Genomic DNA, 23,863 nt, shown 5'->3' on the forward strand with positions numbered 1-23,863 from the left:
TTATTAAAGTAGATAATTATGTCAGCCTCTTTAAGTTATTCGTTTCTTATCATTGAGCACTTTGCAGCTGAAATAAAGTCCGTCCATTTAGTTCGCATTGGCGAATCATCATATAATGATTATATCAATCTGACAGACGTTATAAATATTTTAAAATGATTTTTAAATTCAAACATTCTTTCTCGGGGTTAACGGTGGCCAGATGGATTTGGTCCTTGACAAAGAAGTCAGAGATGGTTTCTGTTGCTGTGTTCGAATCTGTTAATCATGACACACTTCACTAATGTTTCCCGAAAGGATGAAACATTAGTGTCTGTGGGTCTTTAATAATTATATATATATATATATATATATATATATATATATATATATATGTGTATATATATGTATATATATGTATATATGTATATATATGTATATATATATGTATATATGCTTACATATATATGCATATACACACACACATTTTATTTAATCGAGATGCTAATTTATAATATTTCTTAATCCAAGTAATTTTTAAATGTTAAAACTTCCTGCTATTTCTATTTTGTATTTTATTTATCAATGGTTTTTAATTATTAATTCTTATATAGTTCGTGATTTTATTATATGTATATTATGCATATCTTTATAAATGATATTATTATTATTATTATTATTATTATTATTATTATTATTATTATTATTATGATTTGCATTCTTTTCCTTTTTCTTTCGCGGTTTTCTTTCTATTTCAAGTTTTCTTTTTTTCTCTCTATATTTATTTTATCTATTTCGATATGCACGTTACTACTCCTCGCCATATTTCTCCGTCTTGTTACCATACATTACATATCATTTTTATTTTTTTTTATTTTGAGGACACGTAATGTGACTTCCTGATGAAATATTTTGTGCTTGTAATCTCCTGTATAATTTTCATTCACGACTAAACTTTTGAAGATGTCTCTAGTTACTTGTTACTGGCTGACTAAAACATGCTCACGAATGAGTAGGGGCATAAAATTCCTATATAAAAAAAAAATTAAAAATATCTTGCCCTACTCCAGTATTGCGCACTCTCGTACAGGGAGTCTAAAAAAGGAACTGAAGGGTGTTGAACTCAAATACATTTTTTGTGTGTGTGATATCTTTCTGTAATTTTAAAACAATCTGACTCAGATATAAAACACATGCAAAATTCAAATAATCTTTATTTATAAAAAAAATTAATATGTTTTAAATGTTGCGCATTTACACTTTGCACGTTTAACCTGTTTTCTAAACATTATTCATGGCAGATTGCAGAATTTCTAGATTCTAATTAAAATCTATTATTTCGTTCCCGATGTTTTCCTTCAATTCTTGCAGGGTTTGAGGTTTGTTTACACGTGTTGTGACTTGGGTCATCTCTTACATGAAAATGTCGTCTATAAGCTTTTTGAGCCAAGACAATTCTCCCCTGATTTGCGTAACTATTTCCAATAACCGGAATTAATCTTCAAAATGTTATCCGTAATATATTTTAAATAGGAAAAAAAAAAACAAGAAAATTATTAATCATAAAATGCCAAAGATATTCTACCCATTCAGCGACCTGTTGGACAATGTGTATAACTTCGATAAAACTCCATTAGTTGCTTCCCCTCTGGAAAATATTAACCTAGAATTATAGGCACATATATATGTATTACTGTGTTTGTGCGTGCGTGCGTGTGCGTGTGCAAATAAGAATACACCTGAACAATTTATTTTCAAATGCGCATTAGATTTATGTATGGTTCATCAGTATTACTTGGAGGCATGTTTAATTAGAGTACGGAAATGCAACTGCGTTTCAAGGACGTGACGCATCGTGTTGAACCGGAAAAAAATAGTGAACCAGAATCTATAAAATGTGCATAAAAGATATAAATCTGGAAATCAGAAGCAAACTAACCTCACCTAAAACACAACAGTGCACACCGGTTTATCGATCACATTAGCGTATAGAATCATTTCATTTGTGAGTAGATCCAAACCGCTATCATTAGCCAAGTTAATCACGAAAAAAGGAAATGATCGAATGCATTTCAGTGCTTAAACCTTATTCTATTGGTTTTTCTTTCCTGTTCTATTTTGTTATTACAGCTCTCATTTTGAATTATTGAACATTTACTGCACTTAAGTGAAAGTTTCATTTTTATACGAATCAACTGTATTTAAATTTTATCGGTTACTAAATTCTAAACTATAATGAATATGAATTTACTATATACGTATAACACTATTTACGTACCTATACATATACACATATACCTACACAGATACAAATATACCTACACATATGATTATGTATACACTTTTCTATATTACGGCATAATCACGTTAACGTGCTGGTTCCCGTCAGATCACCGAAGTTAAATACCAGATGGGTGATCTTCCGGAATTCTAGGCACTGTATGTGCTCTCAGCTTTTCTCGGCATTATCTTAAGCCGCCCTTAACCTCCAATTGCCATAGCTATTTAACAACTCAGAAAAGGTGTGGTTTTGAGATTGAGCAACTCTTGTCCCAAAAATTCCACGCGCAAACACCCTTACAGCGGGTAATTATAGTCTGTAAAACCGAAGGAAGCTACCGTTTAAATATTGTTTCTACCAATTTAAGTAATAGCATAAATAAAACAAATCACAAAAAAGCTTACTAGCGTAGACAAAAAGAACGAAGGTAAAACGTAACTATTTATATTTGTCAAAGCTTCTCTATATTTAAGAATATAATATATTTATCAAGTTTAAAAAATAGGAATATTATTTATTGAGTTACCCTATCATATATATATATATATATATATATATATATATATATATATATATATATATATATATATATATATACATATGTATGTATATATCTTGGCCTTCGGACCGAGATCAAAGGGTAGTATCTGTTCCGGCAGATACTGCAAGCTATGACTAGCTATGACTAGCAAAGACCAGATGTGGGGGCAACCCCACATGCCTGACCTTTAACCAGCTCCCATTTTCCCACCTCTCGGGAGCTGGTCCCCTTTTTCCCTTCCCCTTCCCTTCACTCCTCACATTAAAAATCGGCCTTGTGCCTAATTTGCTCGGTGGGGGAGCAAATAAATACCATCTGTTCCGGCAGATGCTGCAAGCTATGACTAGCTATGACTAGCAAAGACCAGATGTTGGGGCAACCCCACATGCCTGACCTTTAACCAGCTCCCATTTCCCACCTCTCGGGAGCTGGTCCCCTTTTTCCCTTCCCCCTCCCTTCACTCCTCACATTAAAAATCGGCCTTGTGCCTAATTTGCTCGGTGGGGGAGCAGATAAATACCATCTGTTCCGACAGATACTGCAAGCACAGACCATATGTGGAGGAAACCCCACATATAAGACCTTGGTCTATGTAGGGGCACCCCCTCATGCCAATTGTCACTATCCAGCTCCCCTACTCCCCGGGGAGTTGGTCCCCATTTCGCCTTCACTCCTCACTTTAAAAATCGGCCTTGTGCCTAATTTGCTCAGTGGGGGAGCAAATAAGTACCTCAAAGTGTAGTATCTGTTCTCAGTTACTAAGCTTGGACCTTGCTAATAAGACCGGCAGAGCCACCCACTTGACCAGTTTTTGTTGGACAAGTTTAAGGGTTTTATGGTTTGGCCTCAAAGGACCAACGTCATTCTTTGGGTGAGTGGTCCTTAAAGGCATTGTTATCGTTATTGTTTGCCTACTAATTATTAAGTGTTCTATTTTGTAACAGGTTGTTCAGTGTCTGGATCTGACTTAAGCAGCCGGCCGGGCTAGGGGAAACTGACGTGCGTTTTTAGGCGAAGGACCCCTAGTTTCCAAATCCGCGGGTCGGAGAAGGGCACTGGGCCAACAACTAGAGGAGGCAGGCCTCTGCCTCTGCCACCATGGGGGACGCCCCTGGTGTAGGGACCGTGCCGAGAAGGGGGAGTGCCACATCCGCTGGCACTCCAGTTCCGTTTTTGGGGGAGGGCACCACATCCGGTGATGCTCCAGTGCTGTTGAAGGGGAGTCCCACATCCGGTGGCGCTCCAGTGCCGTTGTCGGGGCGTATCACATTCGGTGATCTCCCAGTTCCGTTGGTGGAGGATGCCACATCCGGTGGCATTCCAGTGTCCGTGGTCGGTGGTGCCTCAGTGGCCGGGTCAGGGGGTATCACATTTGACGATACCTCGATGCCAAGCTAAACTTTAGGGTCCCAGTTACGAGAGGCCGAGGGGGATGACTACCAATACGCATCTTCGAGCGACATTCCCTTGTCCGGTAAAGTGACAGCAACGCCAGATAGAGTGAGGAGCTGGCTCGATGAATCCCCTCGAGGGGCGTGGCAATTACCAAGGAGCAGACATCCATCGGTTGAAAAAGACACACATAGGACGGTCAGGTCAGCAGATTGCAGCCCGCAGAGAAGGCAATATCTCAGGAGGTGGAAGTCCCTAAATCTGCGAACGGCAGGGACATCAGCAACAGAGAGAGATGCTAGTGAAAGGGAGGCAAAGAAGGCGCCGGAGGAAGAGAATCGAACTTGCCCCATACAGGAAAGCAGCCCTGGTAAATCTACATGGCGCCCAAAGACACAGCGGACACCGGAGGAATATAGAGAACTGTTTCGTACAAAATACCGAGCCCTGACAGAGGGAAATGTAATAAGGCCGGAACAAGGCACGCTAGAAGCCTTGCGCGGCAGGAGTGTGTCCTTTGTTATATTGGACATCAACAAGAGAGGATTGGTAGGAGTACCAAAGGACAGCTTTGTCAAGATGTTGGTGGACCTGAAGGTTCCGGCCTTATACTTCATCAGGCGCAGCCACGCATTGTGGGACGTCCTGGTGAATAACAATGAGAAAACGGAGACGCTCGCAAAAGAGGACCTAATCTGGAAAGGGGTTAGGTTCAAACCAGAGTATTTGGAAAAAAGGAAGACGTTAGTGTCTGTGATAGGGGTCCCGATGCTGTATAAGCGCGGATTTTCTCGGGGCGATATTATCACGGCATGGGGACATCGAAGCAATTACCCCAGTCCGCGGCCCAAGAAATGTACAGACCGGGGACTATCATATAATGATGAAGGTAGACAGAAAGGGGCACAACTCCATCCCCGCGCAGTTGAAGTGCGAGAATTGGACTATGTCTCTTATAGTAGAAGGTAGACGACCACATTGCTGGAACTGCCAGAAGCCAGGTCATATAGCAAAGGCGTGTCCACTAAAATTACCAGCAGAGCTCAGCAAGATGGACCCCCAGGCTGCCGTTCCTGTAACAAACCCGGCGCCGAAGGCGGCCCAAACAGAAGAAAAACTTCTCCCTAAGTAGAAAAGACCAGGAAAAGGGGGTGTGAAAAAATTGGTGGCGCATTCCTCAGACTCGGGAGAAGAAACAGAGAACAAAGAACAAACGGGATTTCAGAAAAAGTAAAGGAAAATAACAATCCTGCTCCTGAAAACACCCACAACCTCACCCCCGATGGAGCAGAATACCTCTCCCCTCTTTAATACCCCCGTAGTAATAGAAATGGAGAACCCGCAGGAGGAGAAAGTTGAGGAGGAGGTAGAAGCCCCAGAGGGCAGAATTGTTCCGGTAGAGGAGGCAGTAACCCCTCCGAAACCAACAAGGCCCGAAAAGAGAAGAAACTGCACTTTCTGCCTGGGTTGAGGATCTGTGAGGCGGACGAAGCGGGCGTACAGGCGGGGTTGAGTGGGAGGCCAAAGAAACAGCTAAAACAGTTAACGAACCTCCTATATGTAAACGGGAAGCGGATTCAAGACCCCAGAAACTTCCCTGGGCCGCCACTGTGTGTCACCTTCGTTTGCAAAGATAAGGGCGCACGAGTCAAAGCACTGTGGAAAATGCTTAGTGAGGCCAAAGAAGCAATTCCAGGGCTGAAAATAGTGGAAGAAGAACATCCTTCTCTAAAGCAGATTATGACAAAATGCGAAGGGAAGGTCCCCATATATGTTCACGCATCCCTGTATAGAGCTTTAAGGATAACATTTCCCCTGGACGTAGGAAGTCTGGCGCGGGATTGTATACATATATATATATATATATATATATATATATATATATATATATATATATGTATATATGTATATATATATATATAATATATATGTGTATATATAATATATATGTATATATAATATATATATGCATATATATAATATATAAAATATATATATGTATATATAATATATATATATGTGTATATATAATATATATATGTATATATAATATATATACACACATACATATATATATATATTTATATATTGAACTTAATAGATTTTATACCCTCAGATCTTAGCTTATTAATGAGGATGATTAATCAAGGTGGGGACGAAACTAAAACACTTAAACAGTTAAATAGAGCATTTGTTCGTTATCCTGATGCTTTTGAATCCTATGAAAATTATACCAAAATATATTTAAAAAGGAAATCCCAAACTATATTAGTAATGTTCAAAATGTATTATACAGAATGAAAAAATAAAAATTGGGTGTATATAAATAAATGATATATATATATATATATATATATATATATATATATATATATAACTACTTAATTTACTCACATAAAATTAATATACGAAAGTATAAATTTATGCGTAAACTTAAAGTATTTACTTCAACAGCGCTCAATACGTAGGTACAGCTACTTAGTAAGTTATGAAATATATATGGCGATTAAGCTACACTGCATATTCCGCGTTGCATTCACTCTATGATTATTAAGGCTTATATAAATAAGCCTGACGAATCCTACATATATATATATATGTATATACATACATATATATATATATATATAAATATTTTAAACTTTGATATATTTTTTATGAAATGTATGTAATATATGTAATAATAATAGTAAGGAATATTAAGTAGTAAAATGGATAAATCCACGTATATGCACGTGTAGACATTTCAATTCAAAGAGATAACCTTATCAGACGAAAGCAGACTCTGTTCTCTACTAAGCAGTCTTTAATAATCACACGGGGTTCATTGATATTTACATTATATATATATATATATATATATACATATATACATATATGTAAAGAGAGAGAAGAAGAAGAAGAAGAAGAAGAAGCAAAGAAATTTAGTAGTATCTACTGAGATTTCCATGACTGTACTAGCACTGTATCACTAGAAGTTGAAAACATGTATTGCCATGTATTAATATGTATATATATACATATATATATATATATATATGTATATATAATTATATACATATATATATTATATATATAATTATATATATATATAGTATTGTACGTAGATATATTAATGCCATTATAATTCATACGACGAAAGTAGAATCTTGAATGATTTCAGTAGTTTTATATCTTTACGTATATACAAATTAGCAACCGGCCCGTTTTCTTTGTAGCGACTGGCGCCTCTTAATAGGCCTCCTCTTTGTGTCAGTACGTTTTAAGCAATAATAGTGTCTGTTTTATTCACATTAAAATTACACGTCATAACTTTACTGACCAATAAAATCACAGCATGATCGTTCACTAAATTTGTTATTTTTTTTATTTTGCATATTTGACCGTTAGATTTATTTGAAATATCGATACACGCTGAATAACGGTTTGGTGTCTATATATAATGTTGAATAATTACTGGATAACAAATAATAAAAAAGACACAGTTTATATTTTATAATCTGTTAATTGATTTTAGTTCGATTATAACTAGTAATAATATGCGAATAATTAGAGCATATTCTACTAGTAAATTTAATGTATTAGGTCGGTGAAAAAAATGGCGCATATATATATATATATATATATATATATAGTTACAGGTAAAAAAACGACATTATTTTGCAGCAACTTAATAAAATGTATAACATAATTACGTTGAAAATCGATGTACGTTTTATCGAAGAGTGTAAGCAATGGTGAGCCCAGCTAGTGCCAAAGTTGGAGAGGTATAGGCGCCGCTAGATTATTCTTGCCAAAGACATGCTGCAAGAGTATTATAGCGCATCTAGGACAAGATAATTACCATCGTATCTTGGATAGAATAATGCGTTTTCTTTTCTAATGAATAGCCTTGTGTGACCATTTTTTGCTGATAGTCTCTACTTGCGTTCATTATCACAGAAAATATTAAAAATAATTGTTTGACGACAACAGATCATTGCCTCCTAAACCTATCTCAACCGAAAAAGAACTATGTAATAGAAATAGAAGAATTATAATTCCCAACCCAAAAGTGTATAATGACTGGAGGTGGATCACAATGAACGATCCTATATTCAGCTATCCCTTCAAATAAAGTGGTTATACATGAGAGACTAATATCATGTTGTGGCTATACTGTAATACAGAAATGCTGTAATGCCTCATTATAAAATAACCGATTCTACAAAATTGCCCTTAAATAGCTGTCGGTGATTAACAGCAACAACAACAACAACAACAACAATAATAATAATAATAATAATAATAATAATAATAATGACAATAATAATAATAATAATAATAATAATAATAATAATAATAATAATAATAATAATAATAATAATAATAATAATAACAACAACAAAGCAATTTCGGACAACGCTAACCATAGAAGAGAAAATAGTAATAATGAACAAGATAAATGCAACTGTAGATCCCATATAATTTTCACACTTCAAAATATCTAACTAAAAGCATAGTTTACCAGGCCACAATGTTTCCGAAAAATACCTGAATAACAAAAAAATATTACGTAGGTATGTCTTCCTTAGGTTTCAAAACCCGATATTATGAGCACAAATGTACGTTCAAAAGAGAAAAACAAATATTAAAACAAGACTAGCAAAGAAATGCTGGTAGTCGAATAGAAAATAGTAAGACAAGCAAACACATGTAGAGACCTAAACGATCCATGTAGATCACGCCTTCCTTAAGAATTTGCTATCCTATACTTTAAAGAACCCTTACATATATTACACTGTAGGAGAAATATCGAACAAATGTATACACATGATAAATTTTAATCTAGCGATACAAAATAAGTTTTAAATTAACAATAATAATAGAAAATAAATAATAATATAAACATACATGTACATAAATTAGTATATATATATATATGCATAAACAAAATTATGTATGTATATATACATATATATATATATATATATATATATATAAACAAAATTTAACTACCACTAGGTTTAAAATAGGTCAAATCACTAGATATCTACGCTTCCGGCTAAAAAGTACACACTAAGGAAGAGTTGAATCTAAGGTCAACTGGACCTTTGTTCTGTAAGTGCCTGCCCATTGGCTGATTAGGAAGGGCGCGGCGGAAACTAGGAAACTGATCAGCTTACTAAAAGCTCAATAGAATGTGAGTATATAAAAACGCGAAACAATAAAATCTCTCCGCATTAGACTTACAAATCCTAGAGTTGATGAAACGCGGAATATTCTGTGTAGCTTGATTGCAATATATATTTTTATAACTTACCATATATATATATATATATATTATTTAATTAATTGAACTTTTATCGAGCTGAGTAATATGTATCCTCAGAATTATTGTATTTTATAATTGTTGTCGTTCCACCACGTTTCTAGCCAAGTAAGCGCATGTGTCAGGCGACGCTACTGGAAACCGATAATTCCTGAAGGTAACGATTATAGTCAGCAATAAATAAAATGAAAATACCGGTGCAAAAAGCGACGCCTCCCAGTAGAAAAGTCCAAAATTGAAGGTGAATTACTTAATATTTTTAGCCAATCCTTTAGATATTTGTCGTCCGAAAGGTCATGCGTTAAAATGATACCAATCCTGTGAAAATCTGTCGCATCTGTCGAAAGTGTTAGGTAGACCTACAAACATATATGCATACACACACTAACAGATAGGTGAAATTTATATAATAGAAGAGTTTGCAAATAGATAAAACTGGGGCAGTTTTAAACTGCTTTCATATTAAATTAAGTGTTACTGTGCATAGAAATAGTCAATAGCACACATTACCAGACGTATTATTTTATGCGCCGAATGAGACTGATTTTTTTATTACAAAGCCAGATCACAAATAAATACTAATTACTCAAATAGGTAAAAGTCCGAAAAATAGTATTTAATATTCGAACATGTGTCCATGTTGAACATATCTGGTTTACTAAAATCAGATTTAACAAGGTCGTATTTCTTTTTAATCATAATAGTAGTTTGTACTTTATCAGTACATGAATATAAAAACACAGAATCTTAAATAACTAAAGAAAATTATCAAGCAACAAGCTTGCTTAAATACTAGATATATTTTCTGACACGGCATCATTTATTACATCATTAATTAACATTTACTGGGATTTCAAGGAAAGCGAGCTTCGATTATAGTCGTGTGGAAAATATTATGTTTAGAACGCCTTTTAGCTAAGAGCAAAACGTAGTAACTGTTGTGATGTGCAGTTAGTTGATTGCGTCCTTAGTCAGTGACGGATAGATTTTGAAGCATTTTTTTATTGTAGACCAGAGTGACGCTTATTTTTGGAAACGGATTACTTTTACATTACAAACGACATTTTTTTCTCCCATTGATCAGGTAGGCAGGCACGTGCAAACGAAATATGACGGTTTTAAAAGGAATGCAAATATGCATTACATTACATTTTAGACATACAAATCTAGAAATGAATAACTCTAAAGATGCTTAAAAGATAACGAAATTGTACAATCGAAATATAATTTCATTTGATGCACGTAATAAATTTTACTATGAGATAACGATCAAAACCATATTTTGAATATAAATGAAAACATTAAGAAATAAAATTAATGGTGAAGTGGAGATAGGTAACAAAAATGTGACGTATATGTTGTTTTAGTCTCCACGTATCAGAGACCAATCGCCATTCCTTAAAAATTGAAAATTGAGAAAACCGCTTGCCATTTAAACGAAACGAAATGGCATTCTTAGGTTGAGAAAATAAATAAGTAAGTAGTTGATAAATAGACGAACGAATCTAATAAATGCGGCGATATATTAGGTCGAACAAAGTCAAATCAAATCACTCTTTTTACAAAAGTCTGCATGAAAAGCCCCAGGAAATGCCAGGTCAAATGGATTGTAAGTATAGAACTATAAGGAACTTCGTTCATATTCTGGCCAATAATGAGAACACTCATGAATTATTCTTAAACCAAATAGAATTGTGCATCAAGTGAGCGGATGTATTTAAATCCATATAGCCAACGTAATTATATATACATATACTTTTCGCTGTGTGTTCCAAATGTATACAAAAGAAGATGTAGTTAGCACGGCATTCATAAATCATGCATACATTTATGATCATATGAATTAGATTCAAAACATCGATATTCTTCAAAATGGGAGACGTATACAACAGTCATGTTCAGTTGTATACACAAAGACAGACACGATAAATAAATGATCTCTCGACGTTTCTGCGAAGTATGCGTGCTGATCAAATATGTCCGTCGATTCAAATATTGGTTAATCACCTGGATTAGTAAATGCCTCATTAGAGTAAGAAATTCCAAGACGGAGTCTAGAATTAACAATGTCATCGTCAAGTATTATCACATCTATCGCGTTCATGTACGCACGTATACCATTGGAATATTTAAATAATACGCAGCTATCAAAAAAAAAATCAAACTTCGTGAATTGAGTTGTTTTAAAATAGCCATTGCGCTTGACATAAGGTAGTTCCGGTAAACTGAAAAAGAAACATTTTTCAATAGACATTTTACAACGTTTATTGTAGTTTAGTATAAAATCAATGTTGCCAAAAATGTAATGATATGGGTTTTATTTTGCTACGTTATCTACTTACATGCTGACTGCAATATGGCATACACCCAAACAAAACATATAACCAGTGAGCTCTTAGAGCTATTGGGTTGAATCAATATTTAGTAACCGACATCAAGATAGGTATCAATAAGGTTTTTCACAGTTCATTAAAATACTTGATGTAATATTGCATTCACCAAATTAAACATATAACCATTGAGCTGTAAAGAGCTATTTTGGTTGGTCCCATATTAAGAAACCGGCACTCTCAGGAGTAAGGTCTCAATAAGTTTGTTCACATTGAATTTAAGTAGCAACTCCTGAATCCCTGCTAAAATATCGCACACACTCAAACCAAACATATTTCACGTGAACTAAAATAGCAATTTTGTTCACATTACATTTAATTAGCAATACGATAATTCCGAATTCAGCGGTACCCATACCGAAAAAAATCAGAAAAATCTTCTAGTATTTAGGAATTTCAACACTAAAAATTATGAAATTAGCTCCAAGTCAGGTTGGTGGGAGATATATTTTAAGTATGCCAAAGGGCAATCAGAACATATCAGAGCATATGTAGTGAAACTATGTTGAAAATATCATAGAAATGCATTATATGCATTTACAATAGCTTGGACTTTCCCATACGCTGTAGAAGATATTCGCTTAGACATTCTTTTTGGCTACTGGCCAATACCGAGAAACTAGTGGTTAGCCCATTAACAAATATATGCTAACAAGCATGGGAAGAAAATATTAGATAATTGTCAAAATAATAAACTTGTTCATAAAGTTCCCAAACTAAATTTATCATAAGCCAAGTATAGACCCCTAACAGTAGATAATTTATTCATACTGGATTGGCTTAAACATGCGTTAGAGTGTATCAGGAATAAAGCTATTGCCTTTTCTATATTTATTAATTTGAAAACGTTGCTGCCTATCATTTGACACAATTAACAAAAACAAAAAAAAAAGGATTCATTTTAAGCACCGACGTTCAGGTCTTTGTTGTGCTCTTGTTCTGGTTAATAGCCAACTTTTTGAGCAAGTTTCTTGTTATACATACAACAAATTGTTATATAGTATACGTAAAATGTAATTGTTATATCCAACTGAGCTAAAGTGTATTTACAAAACGTGTGGATAATTATATCTACTTGACTCTTTACAAAAGTATTAGGTAGACAGTCCTCAAAGAGAGAATTGCTCTTACATATGACCAGATTTCACCAAGAGACTTGTGTTTACATTGGTGCAATTAAAACCCGCAACGTCCTTTATAGCCCAGTTCTTAAATAAGTGAGCTTTGACGCGTTGTTCCTTTTTTTAAACGGATGATGCTCGACTGAGATATCGTAGTTTTTTCTCTTGACAGAACTTCCATAGGAAAAATTCACCGTTCGATATTCTATAAAAATATAAATTGACATTGAAGCTGTGTTATATTTGTCACAGTATGAGCATTGAAGAAATTTGATTTCTTTATCAAGTATTCATTCAAGCGAAACTATTTAGGATAGAATGTATTGTCTAATTAAACAGACATTTACTGATCAAAAACTAACTTGTCTGATATATCGGAAATGCACTTCAAGTGGCTTCGTGTGTCAAAGTTGTATTTATACACGTAGTCATTCAAATAGAAAGATAAAATAAGATAGCCACGGAGCCAGCTAGCAGATGGAGGTTTTTGGCTCGGAAGGTATTTAGTCACTTGACGCCCGTGGTAGCTAACGGGTGTAATACAGCAAAATGTAAAATACAAGAAAGAGTTGCGGACCTAAAGTTATAACGACCCGTAAAATTAAAGTCATATGTAATATAACTTCAAATTCGTGTTTGCTTTCATAGGGAAAATTCTCACCTATAAACCAACCGGATAGCAGAAGGTATGTGTCCTTTTTGTCTGCTGCACCATAGAAAAATGTAACTCATACATTATTGTCCATCATATGTTATTGTCCTGTAGTAAATACACTGTATTTAATGTATATACACCCACACATACAAAACGGCTGCTATCAATAATACAGATACACGCGCATACATAGCCACTAGACCACACGCAATACGTACATCTATCTTGTACTGTTATAAATATATATATATATATATATATAAACAATCTGATTATATAGAAGGCTATATACTATATGGCCTTCTATATTTACTGATTTATTTCTCATGTGCAAATTCCGACTCTTAAATACTTGTATACTTCCCGTTTCACAGATCATCTCGGTATATATGAGGAATGGTTGAAAACATGTCTAGAAAGTCCGAATATATCACAGCGGATTGAAAATTGAATTGTTATGATGACTGAACACGTGCATTCATGGATTGAAAGTTTTATCTCTCTGTTTGAGATATTAACACTTTGAAACGCAACCCTGTTGTAAATGTGAATCAGAAGCAGGAATACGCCATTGAATTTTCAAGGCATAAAAATTTAAACCGATCTTGCGCTTGTTAAACTTTTACAAATACACTGAAGTTTGTGTAAGCACAGTAAACTAATGATTTGCAGATTTCACGCTGATGACAGAAGAGTGAGTTGCAAAGTACTCATTCTGGTCTCTAGACAAGCTTAAAAGAGACTAAAAAGTACATTAAGAATGGTGGTGACAATTTAGAATAGTAAATTCTTGAGCACAAAATTTCACTTCTTTTTAATGATCCCACATCTGTGTTTGTTGCTCTTCAAAGTTTTAGCTTTTTTAGTTAAAAATAAAACGTGGTACTTACAATATACAACGTATTTTAATTAGATAAAACCTAGTTTATACACTTTAAAACGTGTTAGAACTAGTCGGTTATTATTTTACAACAATAATTACTATTTCCTATAGATTAACTATTCGTTAATCGGTATATGATGAATTGACGACGTCAAAGATACATAAATCACTCTTTTCTTTCATGTGCCTGATATAAAGCGGTATTCCTACAAATATAAATGGTTTATTTTGTGCAGACGTTACTACGCGACTATTTACATGTAGATTAAATTTCATTGTCTCCAAATCAAATGTCAACATATATTTATCAGAAACCATCATTATTAATAATCAAACTGGATGTATTAGTTACTTTCTCAACTGCTCGTGTTGATGGACAATTAAGATGTGTAGCATCTTCCCTCGGATCGTAAACCATAGTATTATTATCTTATCGGACATATGAGAATGAGTCTGCTTTTCTGCTTTGGCTCCTTGAAGATTGGCTAGAAAGTAGCAGGCAATTAGTCCAACAGGAACTGGCCTTGTCCCTGTAAGACTGAGATACGCTGCGTATTACCCAGGAGATCAATCCCCAGGTCTTGCCATCCCTATCTCGGATGGGGCTAGTGTTTTGCTTGGTGACTTAGGTGTCCCTACTTGGAAATGTTGATGGAAATTCCCGGGAAAGTTTGCAAGTCAAGAGTGCCCCTCTTTCGGGGCGTTGTCTGGATATTCGCAATTCCGACCTTGTGTCACATCTTGCCTTGCAGCAAATTAATATCTACACTATCGTAAAGCAAATAGAGCCATGAAATGAATTTGGCTTGACAGCATGTATGGCTTGATAAGATCTCTTGATACAAAGCAACAGTGTGACATAAGCATTCACTGACCCAGTGGTTTCGCCGCATCAGATAGCACTAGAGGTATAAAGAGCGCAACTTCGAAAGTATTACTCTTAGAGATTATGTAGTGCTGGATTCTATAGAGCAGCTTTTAATTAAAGTTATATTCAAATTCATTAATCATATTTAAATCTTCGCATAGCAGTTTTCATCTCTCAACTAAAACGCTCTTTATCACATCAAAATCGGCATTTGAACAGAGTTTGGCCTTGCTAAGTTGAGTTTCGTTAGTAAAATTAAAGTATATATTATATTTTGATAAGAATACATTATAAAGGCATCTGCGCACCAACTTATACGTAGTCGGAAGACACAAGCACTACAATCTGCTTAAAACCAGCGTATAGTTTTAAACAATTTACAAAATTAGAATGTATTACAATATATATACTATATTAATATACTACAATGTATATACTATATTAATATACTACAATATACTGTACTATAATATACTATACAATAATATACTAATATAGTACAATATACTGTAGTATAATATACTATACAATATAGTTTTGCTAGAAAATTAAATCTGTTTCAAATGACACATGAAATAACATTAGTGACTTGTATACAGAATAATAGGCCTCAGCGTAGTGGAACGAATCGCAGATTTTATTGAAATTCAGTTATTACTTTCTGTAATTAGTTATTTCGTTTCTTGCATATAATTAGTATGCGATTCGTGAGTGGCCTATTAATCAGTCGGACGTTCCTTTTATTCATCTGTGACGATGCATACACGCAATCAAATTATAAACGTTGCTATCCATATGAAATAGCGAAACATCCCGCTTTTCAGTAGAGATTTACTCAACCTAGAATATTTCAATTTTGATATGCGTTGCAAGTCGTGACGATGTTTTATCATGGGTGGAAAATGATGAAAAGGACGAATCGATTAATAAGTAAGGCAAGGGTTAAAGGAATGAGATGTTTCTACGAATATTTTAGCGATGGGAAACCATGGAAATACATCAAAAAATGCGAAATAGTTATACTGCGATTAAAGCGCCTTCACTCGACGGACGTATGTGACAGAAGGCCGTGATTTAATACAAAGGAGAAGAAAAACCTAGGACTAGTTTCGAATTATCTTTTAAAAAAAAGCTGAAAAAAAACTTCGGAATTACGAGGTAAGAGTGAGTTAGGCGGTCGAACACACATCACCCATGATTAAAATGGGAGAAACAAGGTGTAACCTTTCGGCGACCGTTACGGAAAGACTCAATAGCTGACATGATAGCCCTCTGAACACTTCGTAGAACTACTAACGCTATTCTTAGTCCACGTCCCCGGGAATATCCTCGCTATTAAAACCAGGAGCAATGTCCATTTAACAGCATAGGGAAAAATATATTTTACACGTGCTTGTTTCATTCTACTAAACAAAAACTTGATTGAACGAAAGCATTACTTATCAACTGGTTGACTTTTAAAGATTACTTTTTACACCTGCGTAAAGTGTCCCTGGTTAACGAATTAGTAACATAAGCAGCGGTCAAGACATATTGTATACAAGTCACTAATGGAATTTCCTGTGTCATTTGAAACAGATTTAATTTTCTAGCAAAACTATATTGTATAGTATATTATACTACAGTATATTGTAGTATATTAGTATATTATTGTATAGTATATTACAGTATAGTATATTGTAGTATATTAATATAGTATATATATATATATTGTAGTATATTAATATAGTATATATATTGTAATACATTCTAGTTTTTTAAATTGTTTAAAACTAACCGCTCGTTATAGGCAGATTCTACGAGCCATTTTTCTTTTGTTTGTTTAAATCCTGCTTTTTTGTTTTACAAAGGGTGTTACAACTTATCAAGTCCTGAAGGCTACACGAGGATAAGGGTAAATAAATTTAAGGTGGTAGTGTGGGAATCGTTTATAGTGTAAGCCACGTGTCATGGCAACATGGGAAACTATAAATACTACACATTCCTCACACTACATAGAGAAAAATGACAGGTTGTAATTGGGTGCACCCCGAGACTTTTATTAATCAAGGGTCGATTCAACAAGAATTGTTTACATTAGGCTTCAAATCTACGATATTATAATAAGCCGCAAAGCAGGTCAGTGGAACAGTGTTCCACAGACGTGTAATTCTAGGTAAGAAGCTTTGTTTATGGAATCTGTGTTTAGATTTAGTCACAAAACGAGTTTGGGGGAAATTGAATGTTTTTGTGAAAATCCGGCAAGAGGGGGACCAAAGATTGGAGATCAGAGAGGCACTTGTCATGACTATAACATCTTGATTGTCATGTTGATTTTTGATAATGTGGGTGCGTGGTGGAAAACGTGAAACCTAATGCCGAGAACAAAATAAACAATGTCAAAATTTCGTCTAATCTAATGCCAATAATAATCTTAGTGTAAGCCTAATCTACAAAAGAGGATCACTATAATATAAATTTCATTTAAAGAATACGTAGAATGAATCATGGCACATGACCTCCTTTCCATGGACTCCCCCATATTTTATTTGATTCTTGCGTGTTGTGTTTATCGTTCAGTAGTAAAATACACACGGATTGAAAGAGAGTGATTTTTTTTCAGAATTTCCAACGTGTCATCGCAATATGGGAAAATATAAATACTACACATTCCTCACACAATATAGACAAAAATGACAGGTTGTAATCGGGTGCACCCCGAGACGACTTGGGATAACGCATCCCCAGTGAAAATGTTCATTCTTTGAAATCTAATCTATAATATAAATCTCACCTGCCTGTTTAAATGTGTGTGTGTGTGTATGCATGTATGTATACCTAAAACTTTCGACAGGAGCGACAGATTTTCATGGGATCGGTATCATTTTGAAACTCGTCCAGTCGGACGAAAAATACCTAAAAATTGGCCAAAAACATTAATTTTTCCCTCAACTAGGCACTTTTTTACAGGGAGGGGTCGCTTTTTTTACGCCAATATTTTCGAATATTATCCCCTCGTTTCGATTTACAAGCCGTAATTTAAACATACGTCACTTCCTGTTTGGCGATGAACGCAACAGCAAAGGCGTCACGTTTGTTTTTTTTTCACTTTCTTTTCCTCATTCGCGGTACGAGTTCGAGCCTCCCTGCCTACTACAACTTTTTTTCTTAACACACACTTCACGACACTCTGGCAACACCGGGCACACAGGCGAGGATAGTTATAAATGAGCACATATATTAATTATTTGGGACATGCACTTATGTTACAGCGTTATTATAATATTATTTTTAAGTTAAATTCAATTTTTACGCCGCATCTGTTTATTAAATGGTTTATTAAAAGTAGAGCATAGTTCTAAAACACCCTGACCTCCACCTGTTTAGAATGGCTTTCTAAATATCGATGTCATTATTTCAGCCAGGTATTATTGACGGAAAAGTACTAAATTCTTATAATTAGACATATTTTTTTTAAAATCTATATTAATATTAAATAAACATATTGAACGTGTGTACTATGATTTATAGGTGTAGATAAAGCGGTAAGATGCACATTAAAATCCTACGTATTTGTACAATTGGGAACACAGGGGGAGAAAGACATTTTAATTATTGGTAGACGCATTAGTATTACGAATATCAATATCCCCGTCTCCATCACGGCATTTATTTTCTCTTTTTCTTACGTATGGTTCGCTTGTAAATGGTGGGTATAAATATCAGACGAATTACGATTGTTTTTGTATATTTTGTCTTTTCCGCTATCAATTCCAGTTCTGTTTTTTCCAAGAGAGGACTATCGGAATCATCCCAACGCATCTAAAGAATGCGCTTCCTATGAAATATATAAGAATCGCGAATAACATATACATACCTTAGTGCACTGCACATAGCTATGACGTCTATCAATGCCAGCTTCATTTCACGTAAATCGGTCACCTTTCTATCATGCTGCAGAGTGATAACACACAGTAAAAAATAATGCAATGTAAATTTTATCCGAACAAAATAATAGCTGTTTTATGTTTCTCAAGTCTAGAAAATGAAATATAAAAAGATCGTTGAATACCAAGATTTCCAAAAGTTCCATAATTACCGAGAGTGAGGTGTTTTGACTGTAAGCAGAAACTGGGTATATATGTTCATTTCAGGTGATATCGTGTCTATTTACTTGTATATGTATGTGATATACACACTTATGTGCTTTTCTGTGAGCGCTTATTTTGCTACTGAAAGAATGTAGGTATAAAATGGATATACCCATCCACGATCAAGCATGTGTGGTTGCAGTCGATAAGATTTGTAGTTCATGAACGCATCTCGTTGTGGTGTGTAGTACATTCCAACATGCCGAAATATTTAGTGCGCACGTCTGTTGTCATCAGAAAAAATGCTAAAAGAAGTTATATAAAGCTAATTTTGAATTCGTATGATACATGTGCGGTTTCGGTACAGAATATTTTCCCCTGTAGATGGTTAAAAAATTGAGATTCGAGCCTATGTCCAATCGCAGGGCAACAAGTACAAATAAAACTTCGCTTTTTTTTGCGAACTACGGAAATGAAAGAAGAGAAAAAAAATGGAAGGAGCTGTGTTTAGGATTTTATAGTACGTGGGAGATTTAGGAACCGAATATTTCTTGGGATGTGATTGGTTTAAATACATTGCAGATATAAGCATTTGTTTAATCGAGATCCGCTACGTAAAATGCTATATTGATTGTAGCTTCGTAAATTTCTGGCCAATGTGTGGTTTTAGTATTACTGAAGTGTCGTTTCTAGATTAATTAGCCTGGGTCCCCGGCGTTACCCGGGTGTTTGGAGGTGTGTTTTGAGCAAGAAACAGTGGTAGTAGGCAAGCAGGCTCGAACCCGTGACGCGAAGGCGGAAAAGAAAATGAAAGAAAATAAGAAAGTCTTACCGCTACTCCATACCGGACCAAAAGTTCTGTACGTTAAAATTAGGCAAATTCAACCTAACTGATATGGCTCGAAAAAAAATCTACACCTCCTCATAGAAAACCGCCCAGTTAAGTATGAATGATTTCATGTTTAGGCAAATTTGTCGATATTTGTCGTCCGAGATGTCGCGCTTAAAAATGATACTGATCTCATGATCTCATGCTCTCAGCAAAAATAACCTTCTTAGTGACACACAATATGTTTTCCGTTCTGCTAGATCTACAGCAGATGTGCTTACAGTTATATATCATAGTATTAGCGAATCTCTCGACAAAGGCAACATTTCTATGGCAATTGCTCTTGACATATCAAAGGCCTTTGATAGGGTATGGCATAAATGTTTACTTCACAAGATCTCCAGCTATGGTATAGCTGAATATGTCTTCTCAAGTATTAAATCATTTCTCTCTGATAGGTGCATAAGAGTAGTAGTTCATGGGCAAAAATCAGAAGCTCACAGTATAAATGCTGGAGTCCCTCAGGGGTCCATCCTGGGCCCAACTCTATTTCTGATCTACATTAATGATCTTCCAAAACACATCCTTACATAATTCGTAGACATTTTTGCTGACGACACTATCATCTATTGTAGCACATCTAAGACAGTAAACGACCAAGTTCTCTCCGATTCTCTCTCCTCACATCTTGATCACGTTGTAAAATGGGGAAAGGAGTGGCTGGTTACTTTTAATGCATCTAAAACCAAGCTTCTATCTTTACATCATCAACGTTCTAATCCCCATCTTGCATCAATTAAAATGAATGGCTCTCGTCTTGGGTAGGCCTCAAGTTTTGACAGGCTTCTGAGCTTTACCTTTACTCCTGATCTTAAATGGAATACGTACATCAAATCTGTTGGCAAGGCCGCTGGAAAAATGGTCGGATCCTTCTATCGATCCAGTAGATATCTCACTGCTGATGCAATTCTCTATCTATATAAGAGCCAGATACGTCCAAGGATGGAATACTATTGCCACATATGGGCAGGAGCTGCTAGAAAAGACTTGTTCTGCCTTGATAGGGTTCAAAATAGACTTCGTGGCCTGGTGGGAGATGTCCTTTTCTCTTCGCTCCAACCTCTATCTCACAGAAGAGATATTGCGAGTTTGTCACTGCTTTATCGTTATTTTCATGGAAAGTGTTCGACTGAACTTCAATCTATGGTCCCCTCTCGCCAAACTTTCAGAAGAAACACTCGACTAGCAGAAAACACTATCAATAATTCCCCCACTCTTTATCTGTGCCTTAACCTAAACATAGTTTCCATGATCAAAGCTTCTTTCTTAGAACTGCACGCCTGTGGAATTGTCTTCCGTTTTCCTGCTTTCAAGCTGTCTATAATATGGTTGTCTTCAAGTCCAACGTGAACAAGTTTCTGATGAGCCGTTCCACTTAAGTTAACAAAGTTTCCGAACTTCCATTACTATCGATTACTATATTGTCCTTTTGACTACTGTACAATCTTTAACCCTTATCCTTGAGTAGCCTATCGGTCTTGATAAGTGCTGACGCCTATGTAAAAAAGTTTTAGGAAGACATACAAACGTACATATATACATACATGTAAACAGACGGGTGAGACTCATATTATAAATGATCGCATTGCAAACCTTTGTCGTACATTATTACTTGTCGCTATGCCAATGTCATTGCCATCTTTGAACATAGCATGGTGAACGATATATTTGATACGCGCTAGTGTTACTTAGCAAATGTACTTTATAAATTCACCCGCTCACACATACATACATACCCACATACATACATACGTACATACACACAGACATGCATACATGCATACATGCTGATACGCGTATGTAATTCCTGCGTCCTTTATGACATTATCTGTTCAGTTATTTATGTGAAAACCTGACTTACGTGCGAACTAAGAAACATGTAGAATTATAATGCGATACGATACCTGCGCATGAAAAAAAAAAAAAAACATAATAGGGGTTCGTCTCCTCCACATTCAGAATCTTTGACTCTCGTACATGGATTCTTTGTTTTACAAATTCAATTATGCTTGGTCCAACGCCGAAAGTTGGAATCCATAAAGTTGATAGCATGAATGAATAATTAGAATACTTTTCGATGCATTTATGCAGACAGTGTTAAAGGAATCCGTGCTAAAAATAATATCCGGGGGCTGTCACACAAAATGCATTGAATCAATGTAGAAGGAATAATCGATCGTCTGTCGCTATAGATCACAGAAGATTTGGACGGATCTTGAGGTAAGGAGATTTATACCTGCGGCTCGTGTCAATATTAGAACAATTGGTAAATTAAAATATTGTCTTGCGATCGCATGAGAACACACCCTTTCAATTAATGCCTAGCAAATTATCATACGTATAGAATAACAAACGCATTGCAAATGAACTGAGTGTCAACTAGAACTACCCTCTAGCCTCTAGAGCCTCTTTGTACAGAGGTTTGTCAAAACAAACGGGCATTAGAATACTTCTTCGTAGATGTAAGCCTTATCTGATTATTTTAAACAATATATTATTCACAGTCTAAATAATACACTCTTAATATGGTTACCCCATGCAGGTGCACTTTGCACAAGTTATGGACACTCTAACATACTAGATGACTTATTTTCCTTAAATCTACTAAGACCCATATACTATCAGAACGTTGTACTATAAAATACTTAATTATTAAATTATGAAGAAGGAAATAATTTTTAGTAAAATCTTTTGTAGCTCAACTTTTGAAAGGTAAAAACGAAATTAATCTAACACCTCGTCATGGCATATGTCATTAAATCAACTAGACGCTTTTTTGTCTATTAATTCTATTTTCGATCCTTTCCAACTTCGGAATAACAGTTTTGACTTCTGGTGGGAACTGGCTGATGTAATTACCATGTTTATCCTTCAGGATTCATCGTCAGGGTTAAATTAATCTAACTGATAAAAAATTGGGAAAAAGGAACAAAAAGAATGAAGAAGAAGAAAAAAAAATTATAAATTGTTCACGCTACATTAGCCTTGACCCGTTGGGTCAGTATATATTATAGCTAGCTATGGAACTATGAGTATACGGAATTAATGTATAAAAATGCAAGTGAGTATACAGAATTAATGTGTGGACACAAAAAATTGAATGGACGCGCGTGCGAAAACAATCATGGTGACTAGTGAAAGCAACACGAAATTTCGCCTGCGTGCAAAAACAAACAAAAAAAATGAGAGCAGGCGCGTACGAAAACAAACGTGGCAACCAGTGAGAACAATACGGATTACATTGGATGATAAAGGTCTTAACATGATTGCGATTAGATTAAATGAAAAATCCATTATATAAGAGAGTGTTATTCGTTGAAAAATATTGAAAAAAAAAATTAAATAAAAGGCGGGAGTTTGTATTGTATAGGTCCGCCAAGTTGTGTGTGTGTGTGTGAGAGAGATAGAGAGAGAGAGAGTTTGTTAACAACCATAAACATATCAGGAAATAATAATTAACTGATTAAGTAATATTTAACGGTG

Source organism: Euprymna scolopes, chromosome 22 (assembly GCF_053919585.1).
Source record: "Euprymna scolopes isolate OS-2025 chromosome 22, ASM5391958v1, whole genome shotgun sequence".
Lineage (NCBI taxonomy): Eukaryota > Metazoa > Mollusca > Cephalopoda > Sepiida > Sepiolidae > Euprymna > Euprymna scolopes.